At 42.6% G+C, this 19,060-nt stretch overlaps 1 protein-coding gene and 1 long non-coding RNA gene across 4 annotated transcripts in view; one reads left to right on the forward strand and one right to left on the reverse strand.

Moving 5' to 3' along the window:
• The window catches only part of VSTM4 (V-set and transmembrane domain containing 4), a 452,074-nt gene that overhangs the window by 240,986 nt on the left and 192,028 nt on the right, over positions 1–19,060 (reverse strand). The gene's annotated exons all lie outside the window — the stretch shown is intronic.
• Positions 501–3,283, forward strand: LOC134157663 (uncharacterized). Its single transcript, XR_009962402.1, has 3 exons — positions 501–787; positions 882–958; positions 2,968–3,283. It is a non-coding gene; the product is annotated as an uncharacterized LOC134157663 (long non-coding RNA).

Below are 19,060 nucleotides of genomic sequence, written 5' to 3' on the forward strand. Positions count from 1 at the left end.
CAGTATCACCTAGATTAGTTTCTTCTTTTGAATCATGTGGCTGTGTTCTTGCAAAATAAACCTATTACAGCCTATTATGTTGTTACTTCTTAATGCTCTGTTTACTAAAAGTACAAGCATTCATTTGATTTAAACCCAAACCTGAACTACAGCCTGAACTGGATCTGCCTTTGGCTTGGGCTTGGTGTATGTGATATGGTCAAATAACAGGCCAAGAAAATAATTTAGCTGGATTGTTTTAAACAGATCCAGGGGGCATGAAGTGGGAGTTAGAAAAATGAGAACAAGAGGCTGATCAGACTGCTCTAAATCTTGGGATTACAGGTTAGACCCAGAATATCGGTTCTAGGACCAACAGAGAGACATCTTCCATGTTGCTGCTTTACAGTGGCTTGGTATTTTCTGTGGTACGATGTGTTTGATACTACCCCTTTGTGACCTATTCTGAGTTTGGTGTTCCCCTTCTCATCAGCTCTGGACTTTTCCCCAGATCTCCTGACCCTATGACATCTTCTGAGGCAAAGAGTCTGTTGGAGGATGAAATAGGATCTGGATAAATGTCCTGGCTACTGACATTACTGATGAAACAGTAAGGCCCCTGCAGCCTGCTTTCTGTATTGTAATGACCCAAGGTGAGCATCAGTGGGGGACCTTAGTCAGTAGAGGGGTTTAACTACATGTGTTGGGAAGTTTAAAAGGTACCATACCTCCATCAAGTGCCTCTAGAGTCCATGATCTAATGGTATGCAAGTTGGAGTGGGGTGAAAAGGTGAAGATCATCTATGAGGTAAGTGACTATGCTGTTGTATAATCCTAGCTCCATACCATGTATTGTCTTTAGATGGCTGAGTAAATAAATTTACCTTGAGAATTTCCACCAGTTTAGCCTGGTAGGTGAAGACTAGAAGAACAGCGGAGCTTCTAAGTGACACCATGGAATCTTCCATGTCCAAACTGGGTATACAAAGCCTCACTACTACAGATATACACAATATATTGCCCCTCAAAGCTTGTCTGTCTGTTTAGTGGAAGATCAGACTAGATTATGATAATGGTCCCTTTGAGCCTTAAACATTTATAAAAGAACGAGTAGACTTTGCCAGGAACTCAAATGATTTCTGAATGTTGCATTAAATGCTGTTTAAAAGTATGGCATAGCCCTAATGTATTTGCCGTTGGCTTAATACTTTGGCATTATGAATAGTGTGGAAAAAAGGTATCTCAAAAATGCATATCTCTCAGGGAAGAATATGGAGTTTTATGCTGAAAATTTTCACTTTCCATATATGTTTTTGGCTTATTTTGGTCCAAATTTCAAATATTTTGGAAGCAGAATGTTGAGAGTCTACCTAAAAAAAAAAACTTAGTTCTCTCTGCGCCTCACTTTGGATGTGTTTGAACTGGGGGAAGTTGTACTGAAGAGCATGTGGCCCTTTCAATATGCTACAAATCCCAAGTATCTATATGTTATCAAACCAGACTAGGCTTTCTGGCTCACCCTATAGCATTAGGCGCCTTGGTTACCCAGAAAAAATAATAATTATTAACCAACAATTGGAGTTAATTAGGTATGGTCAATTCCTCAGATAAATTATGCTGATTTATGTGAATTCTTAGACTTCCATGGTTGCATTAATAATTAAGTACAAATTAAAAATAATCACAAGTGTAACTGAGAAAATATCTTCCCACTGGTTACTTTATGATTCAGTTTCAATTAAAGGGTTTGGTACTCACTTTCAGTCAACTGGGGCTTGTAAGCTGCTCTTGGTGACGTCACTGTAAATCTGGGGTGAGGTTATTACGAAGTCAATGGCACTACTCCAGATTTACATAGACCTTGCCAAAAGTAAAATAGAGTCCATTGACTAAAGCATTCCCTTATCTTCAAAGGGAATTGGTTTCATCTGTAATAAAATATCTCAGGGCAGCATAGGCTAAGCCTAGTTATTTGGCTTCACTGAGGCTTTTTGTTGAATCTTTTCAGATTTGAACCTCAAAGGTTGAAATCTGTAAGCAACCTTCCATAGACATCACTGGAACAGATCCAGGCTCTCTAGAGCCGCTGCTAAGAGGGTTTTCATTACAGCAAGATACAGTTAAGTTTGCAAAAATTTGTTGGGCTTTTCTTGCATATAAAACCTTGTATTTGCTAAATTCCAGAAGCTGCAAATATGATTATAAGGCAGCTAGAAAGAGAAAGGGAGGAAGTGTTTGAGATTCTGCCTGTGTTGATCTGTTTTTGCAAGGGATAGTTCCAATTTGATATATTCTGTTGTAAATATCAGCACAATATTTTTTTCTGAATGTGGATCAGTCAGTTACCTCATTAGTTAATTTCTTAGTTACTTGTGAAGTGATCAAAAGCCAAAACTTCAGATCAAGATTCCTCAGTGAACAGTCCCATGTTTTTAACTTAGACTCGTTGAGTTTAACGCTTGATACACGGTAGGGCATACGGTGTATGTTACAAAAGCAATACCTTTTGTATATACCTAAACAAAGGTATTGCTCTGCTTTCCTTCAGGGCGCATACAAGGAACCATGAGCCAGTAAACTGTGCATTAAAATATCTTTGCTCATTCCATTCAGGATGTTGGCACACCTTTTTCCCATTCCTGTATATTGCTGCAAGAATAATGTAAAGCAGATTGAGGATTGGTTTACGGAACCCAAGATTTTTATCTTATGCATTATTCGCATCCTTTCTGTGTAAGGGAATTGTGGCATGGTGCAGCTTTTCTCCTACCTTCAGGTAGGCTGGTTGATACTCCTGTTAGCATCTGCCTTACTGTACTGGTATCACTGCTGTTGGCATGTGTAGGGAAAACAGTGCTCCCAGACTGCTGGATGAGAGTAAATGGCAGCATGATGCAAAGGAAAGGCTGGAGAAAAGCCATCTGGGGGTAGACTGCTGACACCAATATGAATTTGCCAGCATTCAGTATCCTTTCACGTTGTTCCCAGGAGTGGTCCTAGCAAATTGTCCTGGAAGAGTCCACAAGCTGATCTGGCAGTTCTAGGAGCTTACAGCTCCTGCATCAAAAGGAAGCTTGGAAGAAGTTTTTCAACATATCCATGAACAACCATGTCAGGATGAGGGGATTTATCCTTTGATTGAATGGGATCCACCGTAGACCTCTCACTGTTAGGGAAACCTTTGTGTTCTCAGAGTATTTTGGGTTAAGATACATGTTTTGCAGCCTTTCTCCCTGTGTAGTATCTGGGGACAGCATTCATGTATAAGCAGAAGTATTGTGACAATAAAAAAAAAAAAAAAAAAGATTAAAATATCGAAGAACTTTGTGGCAGTACATTTATTACAGTTAGGTCAGCCTAAAGTAACATCACAAACCCTGTATTGTGGGTCACATACAACTGTGATACTCCCAAACCTGGGACAGTATCGTGTATTTATTCATCATCCAGATACATCTAAATTAGATGATGTATCTTAGATTTTAGATTGATGTATCTGGATAAAAAGAGCAGTAAGGAAAGTAAAACACTGGGGCAGGAGTCCAAAGGAGCTCAGAAGTCTCTATCCCTAGTATGTAATTGGAATTGCCTTTGTTGCATCTTGGGAATTGCTGCTCACAGTATTCATCTGATTTTAGACTGTTCATGCCAGCAGGCCATGGAGTCATGCAGCTTTAAATCATCTCAAATATCTAGGGTAGGATCAATACCTAGTTCTATAAAGAAATCCTCTTAAAAAGGACAGGAGACCAAAACTAGGATTGATAGAGCCTTGCAGTGTACACCTCCAATTGCATGTCAGAGTGTTGTCAGTTTCCCTGATACAATTTACACCGCATCAAAACCACAAACCTCAGCAAGTACAGAAAGTGAAAGCAGTTTTGAAATGATCTGTGCTAGAGCAATTCCCTCCACAATAGGTCTAAGCTTACCCAAACTGATGCTTTTTACACAAGTGATTATAAATAGAAGCCAAAATTTTGTCAGACCAATAGTGCAAACTTAACAGATTGGCCCCTTGGTGTCATTTGAAGAAAATTAATGCAGAGGGCCAAAGAGACAGAGTCTGCAATATGTAATGCTCCGGAGACATAGCTGAGATTTTGTTCCTAGTGTAGCAGAAATAAATGCTCTTGTCAAGTCATAGGGGAGAAATAAGACGTGCATAAGTAAGATTAATCAGTAAAGCCAGTGTCTATCTCATGAGTTATATCTGACATCAAAAAGGACAAGGTTGTTGTGTGTTAAATTTGTGCTACTACAGGAAAGGAAAAATAACAAATAATCTCCTGTGCAAATTGTGCTGTAGATTTGGAGAATATGCAAGCACCAGTGAGAATGGGGGCAGGGGAAGAAGGAGGGGGGCCTCCTTTTTTCTCTCTCAATAGAAAACAAAGTATGAAATCATGACCCAAGCAAAGTGAGTGACAATGCTCCTGTGGTTCTTAGTGGGGCCAGGTCCTACCCATGATTTTTTCATACTGGTTTACAGTGGAAGAGCTGAATTTCTCAGACTTTACTTAGGTAAACTCTCAGAGAACTAAGTGGGAGTGACAGCTGGCCAAAGAACCTGATTCTCTCTGCTAAAGTGGTAGATACGTTAAATCAGAGGCAAGGGAATCTTTTCCTCAGTGAGGGTCAGATAGGCTTTTCCTATACTTCTGTGATCCACCATAGTGCAGTTGAATAATGAGGGGACCAGGGCAAGAAGTGGCTGCCAGAGTGTAGAGCTGTGGTCCCAGGCTGTAGATCCCCTGCTCACCTCCCCTTCCATGCAGTGTGCGCAGGAGGGACCTGATGGAGCGGAGCTTCTTCTCTGTGTGCTCACCAGTGATGGCCTGATGTGTGCTGCTTTGTCTCCTTTTGCAGCCAACCACTGGGCTAGCTGTCTGCCCTTTCTGCACGGACAGGGAGGTCTGGAAGCAGAGGTACTGGGTTTCTGCAGCATTGTTCTCTGTTTTACTCCTAGATTTCGTGTCATAGTTGAACCTTGTGATGCACTGAGCATGTTTTTGCTCTGTGTGAAAAACAGCTCTTGGCAGGGTCTGGGGGAAAACACTCAAAGGTGTTTTTTCAGGACATGGGGCACAGATATGTAGTCTTGCTTTTTTAAAGACAAGTGTGTTGAAGCAGGCAAACAAATCCCTTTACTGTTCTTTTCCGGCGGGTCCTTGTCCCCAGCAGTTTTCTGGGTCTTACTCTAAGAGCTCAGTGGACCTTTCAGGCACAAGTCACCCTCACTGTTAGCAAGGGAAGAGAGCAGTGCTTTCAGCATAGCAGAGATGACTGGAAGTCAGTGGAAGGATTGCACCTCCTCTTGGAGAATAACATTTCTTGCTTCTGTCCATGTTACGCAGCTCAGTTAATGCTCCCACATGGGCCCAAGCCTTCAAGGCACAGAATGTCTCTGCTAGTTTTATGGCGGTGATTGTCTAGGCCGGTTCCCCTAGGACTGAAACAAGAGACCTCCTGTGCTATAAACACTTGGGTCTCTCCAGACTGAGCTAAAGTGGGCTCTGTAATTAAGGTTTGTAATGGGCTTATATCCTCAGGGAAATGAGCACAGAGCTCAGGAGAGGGTGAGAACAAAGACTGGGCAAACAGTGGCCTGTAGGAAATGGTCATGCAGGTGTCGGGAATTCTGGGGACCAGGGCAGGAAGGTAGCTGGATAGGGGTCCCCATTTCGTTTCCTTGGCAGGACTTCGTATGGAAAGCACTGTGGAAGAACATTTGTTGCTGCAGTGTCAAACCTGAGCTGCTAAGCTGGAGTTCTGTCTTTCTCTCTGTGTTAGCAATGCTGTCCTGCTCGTCTCTGGTAGAAGGAAGGCTGACATCTGTCCTGCTTTTCAGGACAACTTTTTCTCTTTTTGTTCAAGTCCATTTTCACTTGCCAGTTTCCCCAGAACAGAAAAACCAAGTCTTACCCTAATACAGTTTAGGAGATCAAGCACTGCAAAGGCAAAATAGCACTGAGTGGAATAAGATCAGAACGGGAGAATGCGCCTTGCTTGCACCACAAACTCATCCATTGTGGACCATTTCCAAGGGGTTTTGGATGCTGATGCCAGTAGAGAAAAAAACAGCACCCCTGGGGTCCTGCTGGTGGGGGAACAGGGGGAAGGGTCAACAGGGCTGGCTGGGGAGACAATGGTAGTGGCAAGTGCTGGGCTCCCCGAGTGTTCATTTACAAGGCACCAGTGCCCAGTTTATTGGGGATGCTTTGTGAGCACTGCACCCAAACTGGCAGGCAGATACAGAGCAGCTTTTTAAAAGCAGCAGAAAGACTTAAGGCTAGCTCTTGTGTGCGTGGGAGCTGTTAGTGTAGGAATGTGCTAGGGGTTCTGCTGCTGGCTCATTCGTATTAAGTGTCTTAAATAGAAAGTGCAGACAGAGGGGCTAGTTGCCAAATGCATTGCAAGATAAACGATGTAAAGATGGAGTTAAAGGTGAGATTGTGTATCAGTCATTTAAAGGTTAAAATCATGTTGTAATTAGCTGTGCAGTTCCAGGAACTTCTGAATACAGATTATATTGGCAAGACAACCTGTCATGTTAAGAGCATGCAATTAAAGTTTTTTTTGCCTTCAAGCATTGAGGATGAAAACCTGACAAAGATGGTAGACCCAGATTGAAAAATCACTGCCCCCCCCGACCTGCAAGTTGTGAGAAGAAAGTCCCACATATATGATTAATGCATGGATTTATGCAGTGAATGGAACTGCTAGCTGCCCTGCAGTTTATTTCTTTGTCTGTGAAGAGGAGCTCTGTGCTCCTTGGATGCTGGGAGGGAATGAATAGATGACTGTAAGCGCAGATAAATTTACCTGCTTCTGGAGTCCCCATGTAGTGCAAATGCCTTGGGACAAAGTACTTGCCCTGTGACAGAGAGTTTGGTGACTTGTGCTTCCCTGTTTTCTGGTCCAGCTTTGTATTGTCTCATAGCAGGGACATCCTCTGCTCTGCAGCTGTCATAACACTTGCAAACCACCCACTCTTCACAGGAGCAATTACATGTAACTCAACCCCTTGCCGTATGTGCAAGCTGATCTCTCCCACTGCCCTAATTCGGGCTCCAGAATCCCTTTGTTTTGCAGCGCTGTCACCTCTATAGCGATTGCAGCAGACCAGCTTCATTATTTTCCAATTTGTGATCTGGGCCCTGAGACCTCGGACCCGCCGGCCCTCTCCCAGGGGAATTCCACTTAAGCAGCTCAGACAGGGTGCTGTCTGCTGGACATTCCCTCGCCTACCTCTTTTGGAGTAACTAACAGGCTGATTTATCTTTCTTCTAATTGTATCAAGCTATTTGTCAGCCATAATTTTTGCTTCTGATTTAACTGTCTCCTCTCTGCTTGGCAGCAGAAATTTTCCATAAAGCTTAGCTTATTGGTGCTGGTTTATTTTAGCACTTGCTGCAGTTTATCATGGCCCACCTTTCTATTTCTGCACTGCCACATACCTTACTGTATCCTGGGCCAGTTTGAATACAGATCATGGGGAAGAGGTCTGACAGAAGAGGACCCTCTCCCTCCCATGAAGTACAGTTAGTTTTGTATTGTTTCATCCTGCATTTTTAGATCAGGAAATTTGCTATCGTGGGCAGACCTTTCCAGGGATGCTGGGGCTGCAGTTGTTGCCACTGTTGAGTTTACTTTCTCAGACAGTGATTTGAGCTGAGACGTTCTGATTGGGATCCAGATTTTGGTTGTCTGAAGTTTGATGTTTGTATCCACTCAGAACTTAGCTGTGAACTGCCTCACCCCTCAAAAAAAGCCCCAACAACCCACTAACAAATGTATTACTAGAAAAAAATATGTATTAAGTACACAGGTTTGACCAGAACAGCTTCTCTGTTTCTGAGGAAACTTCCATTTTAGTTCAAACCAAAACACAGCCTATACTGTTTAATTCACTGATATCACCAATAGTTTCATTCATGGCTATTGCTGATAACTTTTATTTATCTGGCTTTACTCTGTACAGCTTCTGCAAAAAGTCTCTGGAAAAATATTGGTGCTGGAAATGCTCCAGAGACCTGCATGTGATGAGGACAGTCCCTCTGTGACTTGCTGCTCAGGCAGTTCAGAGCCTTCCTCAGAGCCAGGCAGGGTCTTATCCGCATGGCTTCCCTGCAGCAGTGCCTTGCTCTGCTCCTCTCTTAAGTCTGTATCACAGCCAGGTCCCTCTGACCTTGCTGGAGGTGGACAGTGAGTGAGACCTTTCGATCTATTTGACTTCTAAGGAGCCTTTTCCAGGAGAGCACCAGTGCCATGGAGTATGGTAGTGACTTGCTTTGTTGGACCTGGCCTGGGCCAGGCCCCCGGGTGCAAGGATAGCATAAACTTCATTTTTATGCCTTCATGGTGTTTCTAATAAACACAAATAGCAATTAGGCAGAAAGTAGTGAAAAGCTACTTAAGATTTCTTTCCTGCTTCACTGGCCAAAAGTGTTAGCCAGCTCTAATAAAAGTGTTCCCCAAGGAGCTGTGTTTCACAGTTAAAAGTAGGATTCATAGGCCAACCCTTGAAATCTAAACTTAGGCATCTAAATAGAAATACTCTAAAGATAAGACCAGTTTGGAAGTCGAATCCTTGGAAACAGAATTCTGCAGTCAAAAATATACTCTCTGGACAATCCAGCGTTTAATGGGGCTGTTGACGGAGTGTCACAAAAATACAGGCACTGATGTAGGCTGTCCCTCTCCTGCCCTTTCTGGATGGAGACATGCAGAAAATGCTGCTGTGTGCATGGGGAGAAAGAGGACAAGGGGCTGATGAATTTGCTCAGCACCATGTGGAGACAGTGGCCAGGTGCCAGTTTGAAATTGGTTTCATGGGTGTGGGATGCTGCTGTTCTGTTGGACCTTCAGGTGAGGGGTCAGTGGCTGTCCAAAGCCAGAATAAGAAAACACCAGTACCTTGGTTATGCCATGAAGTCACTGTTACCAGAGGTTATTGGCAGGGAGGTAAATGATATTGAACCTGCTTGAGAGAGTCTAGAGGAGACCTTGAGGATGATCAGAGGGCTGGAACACCTCTCTTGTGAAGACAGACTGAGAGAGTTGGACTTGTTCTGCATGGAGAAGTGTTCAGGCAGACCTTATAACGGTCTCCCCATGCCTAAAGGGGACCTAAAAGAAATCTGGAGAGGAACTTTTTACAGTGTAGTGACAGGACAAGGGGACACGGCTTAAAACTGAAAGAGGGTAGATTTAGATTAGATATTAGTAAGAAATTCTTCACAATGAGAGTGATCAGGCCCTGGAACAGGTTGCCCAGAGAAACTGTGACTGCCCCATCCCTGGAGATGTTCAAGGCTAGGCTGGATGGGGCTTTGAGCAACCTGGTCTAGTGGGAGGAGTTCCTGCCCATGGCAAAGGGGGTGGAACTGGGGAGCTTTAAGGTCCCTTAAAACCCAAACCATTCTGTGATTCACTGGGACTGCCTGGACTTTCCTCCTCTCAGCAGCTGGCCCTTGGGTTACATACATTCAAGGCAAAATTTCTGCCTTCAGTGTCAAAGATCTGCCCCTGCTCAGGATCTGTAGGTGTGCAGTGTGTTAGAGTGCCTTCCCACTCCCTGCAGGGCTGCCCTGTAGAGGGGCATACCCTACTGAGCGTAGTCAGGGATCTGCTGGTGGGAGAGCTGGCCTTCAGCCGTGATGGAGATGTGCTTGCTTTGAGTTACAGAAAGCAAAAAATTAGCAATACAGCAGTTTTTTTCTGGCCAATAGATGGTGCTCTCCAGCTGATTTTCATTCTTGAGTAAGAGTTTGGTAACGTTTTGAAGCAAGCCTTTTCACATTGTGAACTCCAGTAAATTTTTTCTGGGCTGGATTGAACTACCCAATTATCAAACTAAGAACAGGCTTTGGAAACTCTCTTCAGAGCAGACCTGGCCTGACCGACCAGGTGATTTTGGTTTTCCACTGGCAATTAAGATTTTATTTAAACAATAGTTAAACAACAAAAAACATCATCCCCCATATACAGTGTGCTGCTGGCAACCTGATAGCTTACGACTCTTAAATCACACAATGATGACCTAGTACCAAATAAAAATGGAGCATGTACTTAAACATACTATGAACTAGGAGCACAGTATGCCCTTAAACTCCCTGAAGCCTTGAATAATCATTCTGTGACAAACTAATACAACCAGGTGGCAGGTAAATCAGAGCAGAACAGTTCCTTCCTGGCACTTGGGACCCTTGTATTGGAGATAGAGGTTCACAGCTAATTGACAGCTGTGCTGTGGGTGAACAGGGTGCTGTTGTGCAGCCCTCTGCTCCTGAACGGGCATTTGCACTCTCCGTGTGAGCAGTGCTGGTGCTGTGGTCAATGGATGAAGTGGGTCATCCCCAGACTGGTAGACTTGGTAGATCAGTTAGCTGGTCCAGTCTGTCCCACTGCCACTCAGCTGTTTGGCCTAAGGAATATGGGAGTATTTTGCTATTGTAATTTCCTGTTTTTCCATCAGCAGCCTGGACTTACACCACTGTTATGCAACTACTCCTCAGTTTAACCTCATATTTTGAAGTCTTCTCTGGCAGTATTTTGGTTAAACACACTTCTGTTGAGAGGTAGTGTATGTGTCTCCTGCTCTTGTTCCTGGCTGTGTCACCCCACCCTCTTTCTTCTATTAGCAATGCTGTGCATTGGGTCCATTTGTGACCAGATTCGGTTCACTAATATAGATGAAAATTATTGGTGGAGAGGGTCAGCAAGACCCTTTCACGTTTTCAGCAACACTGAGCCCAGGGATCAGTTTAGTTTGCTGGGGGAACTGCAGCTGGAGCCTTCAGGAACTTAATCTTGCTCACAGTGAGGTTGACAGCAAAATTCCACCTGATGTGGGTGCTGCAGGAGCAGCCTCTGGGCTCCAGTCTTGCACGTGGTAATATGGAACAGCCAAGGCATAGGTTTTGTGCCTCCCTGGAGTTAAGCATACCAATATGTGCTTCAGATAGCTACCTGTTGTCTGTTTACATCACTTTCGGGAAAGCAGTATTTTAAAGGACTCACAGCTGCTTACAGGAAGGCAGTATATCACAAGGGAAAGATGTGCTGCATCAAAGACAATGTTCTACATCTGAGATTATCTTCCCAGCTGTCTCTTAATTTACTTATAATCAAGGGCATGTGAGTTGTAACTTCCTTCCTTTACTCTTCCTTGGCAAAAGGACCTGTTTAATGCAAAGTTAGGAAGTATGACAGGACATTTCTTCATGCTTTGGTGGTAGTTTATGTGGACAGTGTTAGCTTGAGTCAGTGTATTTGAATGTGTGGAGCCCATCCTCCTGCATTAGCTCAAGAGAAAGTATCTAATGTGTCCAAGCTGGCAGGAGTTTCTTATTAACTCCCTTTCCCCCCAAAGTGTTATCACAGCGATCTAATGTGTTTTTATGGGTATGAAATCTTCCCCTGATTACTGAGCTGAAGGGAACATGAGAGCAATTTGTTCTGGTTAATAACCAGGAGGCTTAACTTGAAATAAGTTGGAATGAAAGCAGGTGTAAACCACATGCAGAGAGAACAGGGTTGCAGTCTATTGAAGAAGTGCTTGAGGCTTCTTGTGCACATTTTCTTCAAAACAAATAATAACACATTGAGAGTGCATGTCAAATCCATGCTGCTTTGTCCTTCCACTGTGAAAGCATAGCTATGTGCTGCTGAGGACAGGGAGAAGCTTTGCTTTGACCAGCATGTGTGGGAGCAAATGATGATGGTTGGATTGCACTGTTGTAATTCTGGAATGGACTTCTATAGTGGCTGTTTTGACATTGCCAGATGACCACAGACTGTTAGTTTGTTGTTTTTTGTTAGGTTTGTGGGGCATTTTTTGTTGTTTTTTTTTAACTCAATGGGCAATAATGAAAGTTCTTATCAAAATTATCACGGGCTTTACAAGAGTTTGTAACTGGTTCTTATAGCCAGTGTTAGCTGATATACTCAGAGAAGGAATGCAGATTTGTACCTTAGTTTCCATCCATCTGCAAAAGTAATAGATCACAATGAAATCAAATCAAGTTGTTTGTCTTGGGTTTTTGGTTCTTGGTTCAGTTTTGGGTTTGTTTTTTGTTTTTTGTTTTTTTTTTTTCCTCCAAGATGTTGTCTGCTTTTCATGTCCAGAAGGTTCACATCTGCCCGATTCCCTGGTGATGTTCCAGAAGTAATTGGAACGATTCAAGGACCAAGCATACAAGTTTATTGAGGTGAGAAGGGGAAATTCTCTACACTGCCAAGTCTTGCCTGTGTTATGAATTCCGTCTTAGAGAGCATCAGTCACGTGTCCTGAAAGAATCTAAAGCACAGAGCCTTCCTAATGACAAGCCTGCTCTTAGCACAACTAAGAGTTTCTGTTGCATCCTGTTCTGTTAAGTGGTTCTGTTAAGTGGTTCTGTTAAGTGTAACTGCGGATTGGTCTGAGACACAAGGTTGGTCACTATCTAGATTTGACAGAGTTTATAGAGGTTCAGATCATCTGTTCAGAGGCAAATGTTAGCAGCAGTGTGTAGGCCCAGAAGTTAGATGGTGTTGACAGCTGACTTGGAGTTGAATCTAACAGCAGCATTTTTCTAAGTACTGGATCGATGCCAAGAGGGGAACCCCAGCTCTGGTTGTCTTAGCAGCACATATGACCAGTGGTTAGCTCTGTGTATTTTGCTGTTACCTTACAAGTTCACTGATGGCTGCTGTTCTTCATCAGAAAGTTTAATGCATCCCAGAGCACACCATCAGTGTCTGGGTGCTGGAGGCTGTGTGTCCACTTTGCAGTGTTTATTTCTCTGAAGCTGAGTGGGTGGCAGTCATAAGAAGGAGGCTTCAATAAAATCAGGGTGGTTTTATTGTTTACTGCCATACTTCTTTCTCATGTCTTATTCAACAGAGTCTAAAAGCTCCTCTTACTGGAAGGTAGTTGTGAAGCATGAGGGCACATCTGTCTTTCCATAAATCTCAGTCTTGACAGAACTTCACATGATGGCTGATACAGGCTAAGGAGGCTACACAACTCTACCTTCCAGGAAGCTATGTATAAGCAATAGCAGCAGATGCTTTAAGACGAGCATTTTATTTTCTGCCACCTCCTTTTCACTGAGAGTAATGTTGTTGCTACATGTCTTGCCAGCCCAACCACAGTTTGCTCTAGTGGGATTTAGCCAGCATAGAGCATCCCTACTCTTTGTGAACTCTGCTAGCCCAGATCCTGTGTCAACACACAAGATTTATTGCCACCAACAGATTCAGTATTTTGTTTAATCATCAAGACTTTTTGGTATCTAGGTGGGAATGGCCAAAATTACTTAGCTGCTATAGGTCAACTATCTGCCAATTATTTGGTTGAATTATAGATATTAGTGGGCCTGCAAAAACAGTGGTTAAAACAGAGCTTGCTTTCTTCCAGATCATTAGCCATTTAGCATTGCATTATCTCCAGTTCATATCATATATATAATAATCTGACCATCTCTGTTTCTCAAAAGCCTAAACATTTATTGAAACACAAAGCAACCATTTTGTCTTAGTCACCTTTAGAGGTGTGGGCTATTATCTTTATTTAACAGAAAGAACATAAATCTAGGCAGAGAAGCTTTAGGAGTGCTGTGGGAAAGCAACTTTTACAGTAAGGCCACCTTCTACTGAACACTTGGGTAAAGCATTGACTGAAGAAAGAATTGATTGTTTTTAGATCCTGAGAAGTTCCCAGTGTTCCAGGTGAGGTCATGAGTAGAAGTGTGATGCTTTTACTCACATAGTGGCTCATTCCCCTGCACCATGTGTAGCAAGTACAGATCCAGAGATGGCAGGGTGGGATGTGAGGGAGACGCAGCATTTATCTATCGACATTCTTCATAGTGGGGGATACTTTTTCTGTAGAGTGTGTGATGGCTACATGAATGATACATGCTGTGGAAGTGGTTCATCTCAGAAAGCTTAATGGATCATAGATTCTGGGGTGGTCCTGAAGATTCGTTTCCTGAAAATATTTTCCCTACTTCATCCTCCCACTCTTTGGGAAGAAAACCAAAAGATTTCTAATATTGTTGAGAAGCTGCCCACAGATATAGGAAATTAAATCTGTTAATGGGACTTGTCTGTTCTGAAATTGTTATTCTCTTTTCCTTTGGTCTGGCCTGGCTAGGGCATTCTGAGAAGCTCAGCAGCCCAGCTCATTCACTCAAATACCTTTGCTGCAGTTGCTTTTCACAGTTGTTTGGAAATCACTTTGCATGTGAGTTCATGTTTAAGGTACAGAGCCAGAAGAAAAACACAAGTGAGATGCAGTTGAGAATGGACTGGGACAAGAGCTGTGTCTAGGGAAAGGTCCCTGGTACTGACATCTGGGAGACAAACGTAGAGACTGTGCATTGTTCTGAACCGATGGGAGCCTGCGCTCTCCTTCTTCAGTACAGTTATTCAGACTAGTACTATACATGTAAACCACCAGGGAAGTATAAAGAAATATTCAGTTGTACTTCCTAGCTGTGCATTAAAGGGGTCATTTCAATAGGGAAGAATAGGGGAAAGTGCAGCTCACACTGCCTCTGATTACAGGTGAATTAAGAGACAGCTGGGAGGTTAGTATGGTCTGTTGGAGAAAACGGGGATGTAAGGAACTCAGCAGATGCAGAGAATTTTTTTTAAGTGAAATGTTTCTTCTTAACTCCCCCCATGCTTCCCTCCTCTCCCCAGGCTCAGTACTACTGACATATTTTTCCAACAGAAAACCTAAAGTTCAAGAAAACTACATTTTCCAACAGTAGAATACTGAGTAGGTACCACAATGGCCCTGCTGACCCTGCTACTTGACCCAAAGCCAGAGTCAGAAGTGGATCATTTGTGAATTTTTTGGCTCAAGCTCAGTTTTTCTCTTTCTTTTCTAAAAGGGAAACAGGTCATTGTTCAGGAGGCAGCCCTGACTTTTTACATTAATTCCATCACCCATGGAAAGCATTGCCTGATTTAGCCCCACGGTGGCTGAGAGAAGAATAATTATAGAGAGGCATTTTAAAATACAGAATGTGATGTCTCATGTTTCAGACTGCTGTTTTTTTTCTGGTGCAACAAATACTCTGTAGGGACAAGTAATTTTTAAGCAAGGTTAATCAACATTCTTTGCTTCTACTCATGAAGCCATTCTTTACCTGCAGAAACACCATGTGGGTCAACCTGCTCCTTCAGTTCATCCTGTGGTTGGTACACAAGAAGGCCCTGAACCTGCAGTACATGATTAGCTCTGGCAGCGTGTAGGTAAACATCCTCTGAGAAACTAAAGGATGGGGCTGAAGGAAATGCCCTGTGTTTTTGTTGCTGCGGGAACCAGAGTACTGTTTAGTCTTCCATTTCCTAAATGGAGAAATGGTCAGCCATGACCCAACATTATTGTCATCTGGAAGATTTGAGACTGTTTAATAGGTCTGGTGTCTGAACTGGAAGTGAAAGGCATGCTATGCAAACTGAATCTTCTAAGGCTTAAGCATGAGAGGAATTATGACAACTGAACAAGAGATCATAGATCAGAGGATGCCAGATAGGAATGTAGCTCCTTCCTGCAACTGCCTTCATTATATCTATGGAGGGGACCTAGGCTAAGGTGTACGTCATCTCTATGAACATAAAAGAAGATCAGAAATGTCAGGTGGCCATTGTTGGCATCAGAACTGTCAGGCAGGCTAGCTTAAATGTTGTCAGGGTTTTGTCAGTGTGGTTGCTTCTCTTTCAATTACTGGGACAGGTATCCTGCATGGTTTAACTTCACAGCATGATGTTGCCATGGCTGAGCTGCATATGATGTTTGAAAAAAAAGATACAATTTTGAGTGAAAGGACGAGACATAGTTTAGGCCTAGGTCTACTAAATCCTAGGTCTACTAAATCTAAGTTGTTTGTATTGCCACTAGTTCTGTTTGCAGCTACTAGGCAATGGGCAAGCACTCAAGACTTAACAGAGGTTGCAGAGGTCAGAAGCTGCTGGGAAAGCTCTGAGGCTGTCCTGGGCGGTGGTGTGAGACCCAGGCATGCACACGCTCACGCACACATGCTGGCCAGCATACTACAGTGTTTCCCAAAGGGCTGTGCAAAAAATAACTTGAAAAGGGAAATGGTGTTGTCGAGAATATTTTCAGAATGCAAAATAAACTCTGGTCCAAGAAAAGGTATTACTTTGGAAGGAAGCCAGAAAGTAAATACAGCCATGACCTGCAATGACCATAGCTTGTCCCTTCTGATCCTGGCTGGCTTCTAGCCTCCTCAGGGAATACAGTATTGATTAAAGAGAAGGCCAGCAGCTTCTGCTCTTATCTAACTCTACAGTAAAAAGATCAGACTGTTAAGGTTCTGGGCTTGAACAGTGTCTTGGCTTGGTAAATAGAGAGCCCAGCAAAAAAAAAACCAACCTACTCTGCACTTACAGGCTTCCTTGTGAAGGGGAGGAGGTGGAATGCTGCAGAAAAATCTACTCACTTAACAAAAGCAAAACGTGTAAGATCTGTCTCTTTTGTGCTTTTCCAAATACAAATTCACTATAGTCATCCAAGGATATGGTTATTTTAATAAGGAAGAGTAATTTTTATTGGATTATGTCAAAGCAATTATCTTTAAGATAATTCACAGAAAGGGGAAGCATTACAGGATTCAATCAGGAATTTTTCCAAGGAGTAAACCAGTCTGTAAATGTCATGTATGCATCTTCAATCTTCTCATGCTACTGGAGTCAAACCAGCAATGTGTACTTGAAAACAGACCGATGCACTGTTCTTTATGGTCAATGGGATTCTCCCTCTTGATTCAACAAGTCTTAGACAAAATCTTAGCTCCTTTTAGTTAAGGATGGGGAAAAAATATGAAATACCCGAATGAAAACAATCAATCAACTTGGTGCAAAACTGCAACACTGTGTTGTACTATTTCAGCCACTTGAATCGCTTACAGAGACTCCATCTGAGGTCATAAGCAGTGTTTTCTGAGAGCAGCAGTCTTCCAAGTATGCCTGTTCTGTCTGTCTGAGCCTCTCTTCTACTGCTCTTTCAGGTGGCTTTCACTGGGGAGCAGCCAACCTGCATGAAGGTTAATACTGCCTGGCCTTCAGTGGCGCTCGCGAATGTGTGCTCCGTCTTCCAAGGCTCCATCACTGGAAGAGGTGGAGATGGCTTTTCAGAAAACCTGGACTTAGGCTTGCGTATTTCAGCTGTGATTGGCTGTTGCAAACTCAGACAGATTGCAGCAGCGGTATAGGGCTGTATCTAGTGGGAAGAGAGGAACTGATATGGTTAGGAAGGCTGGGGGAAATACTTCTAATGAGTATGAAATAGTTGTTTTGATAAGACACCTTTAAAAAAAATCCCAACATCAGCAGTTTTGCCTCAACAGCAGCACAGGTGGGTCAGGCAGAGTGTTTTGTTATCTGTGTTCTGGGAGTGAGTGACTTTTCAGAGGCCTGACAAACAGTGTACACTCAATTTTATTGGAACTAATTACCCGCCAATGGAAAAGTGTGCTCAAAATGATGTATTCCTCTCACTGAAGCCAAAGAGCTGCCCTTGTTTCACATCTGTGTCTGATTATGCCTCTTGAACTTTAAGGCAGCTGTCTTATAGGTTCATTTTTTGTAGGAACTCAGGAAATTACTCAGGAAAGCCACTGACACTACCTACCACTTACTGCCAGATCTCTTTTACTCCTCATGTGAAGAAGCCTATTACTGGGAGCTGTTGGCATGAGCATGGTCAATGGCAGCCTAGCAATTAGACTGAAATTTATAAAGAATGATTGCAATAGTCCTTAAATGTTACCAATTGATACGTATTTTCATGGCTTATGAAGCAGTCCCCAAAGACTACGGTCCTTTCTTCCCACCAACAAATAATAAGGGATTCTACAAATTACATTGAGATCACAATGGGATTGATTAGGTGTAAGGGAGATAATATATGAAGGAGGGTATAAAGTGATACTTGCAGGTCATTAGTATAGTGAGGGAGTTGACTGTTGTAATATTGACTCAGAATGTTGGCATTGCTTTTTTTACCGCATGGAGCAGCCTTCGAAGTACTGCAAAAATGTCTGTTTCACTTTTTATTCCATTTCAATCTAGAGAAAGATAAGTGACTTGGAATAACTGAAACTTATTCATCATCTGGTTATTTTCGTGATAAAGAAGAATAGAAGGACAAAAGGTGATTTCTTAAGCACCTTGCCAACAACTTTACTGTAATTAGTTCCAAAGGGCATGTAGCCCACCAGTGTCGACTTGAATGACAGTTTATGGCTTCTGATGATGTTGGTTGACTCCTTACTTTAATTCTCAGCATACTGGTGTGGGTTATGATCTCATCAGATCTCAATGCTAAGCAAAAGTCAATCATGCCAAAACCTGGATAGGAAGCAGACAAGAAGAAGTGTTTCAGGAAATGGTGTTCGTTTATTAAGATATTTTATTTATTAAATCAACGTCCCAGCAAAGTTCTACAGTTACTGTGCTACTGAAGTTGTTTTGCTGGCAATATAAACACCAAAGTCATTTTTCTTCTGGTAAAAGGAAACCATTTTTTTTAAAAGCATGTCCTTGTTTGCTTGGACATCCTTGCCAAATAAGCTTTGGTAACTTTTCTCCTGAGTTTTTTTCTGCAGTCAGTAGCTATGAAATACGGTCTGTGATTCAGAAGATAAACAGATCGGAGGCTGAAATATGTTTATATGAAACATTGACTGAATGGATGAGAAAGGTAAATCTTCAAGAATCAAGGGACAATGAGAATCCATAGAGCCACTGCTGAGACTGTGCCGACCACAAACTGGCCACACATATGAGGGTAGGGTCCCATATATAAAGTGTAGTTGTGTGCAGTCATGTGTGTGTGCCAGCATGTAAGCAGTAGGTGTTCTGAGTACTGTTATCTAGAAAGTAGGAGTATGTGTTCCACAAGGGAGATAGCCAATAGCATTTATGTCTTTTGAATCATGTTTTTATTATTTTGTGTATTTGTAAAAAGCCCAACATCAAGAGAATGGAAGTGACAAGAATATAAAGAGGGGAAAAGTTTCATATGAAAAAATGTGACTCTAAAACTAAGATCCTCACA

Source organism: Pezoporus occidentalis, unplaced genomic scaffold (assembly GCF_034315485.1).
Source record: "Pezoporus occidentalis ecotype Australia unplaced genomic scaffold, CSIRO_AGI_Poc_V1 ctg98, whole genome shotgun sequence".
In the NCBI taxonomy this organism is placed as follows: domain Eukaryota; kingdom Metazoa; phylum Chordata; class Aves; order Psittaciformes; family Psittacidae; genus Pezoporus; species Pezoporus occidentalis.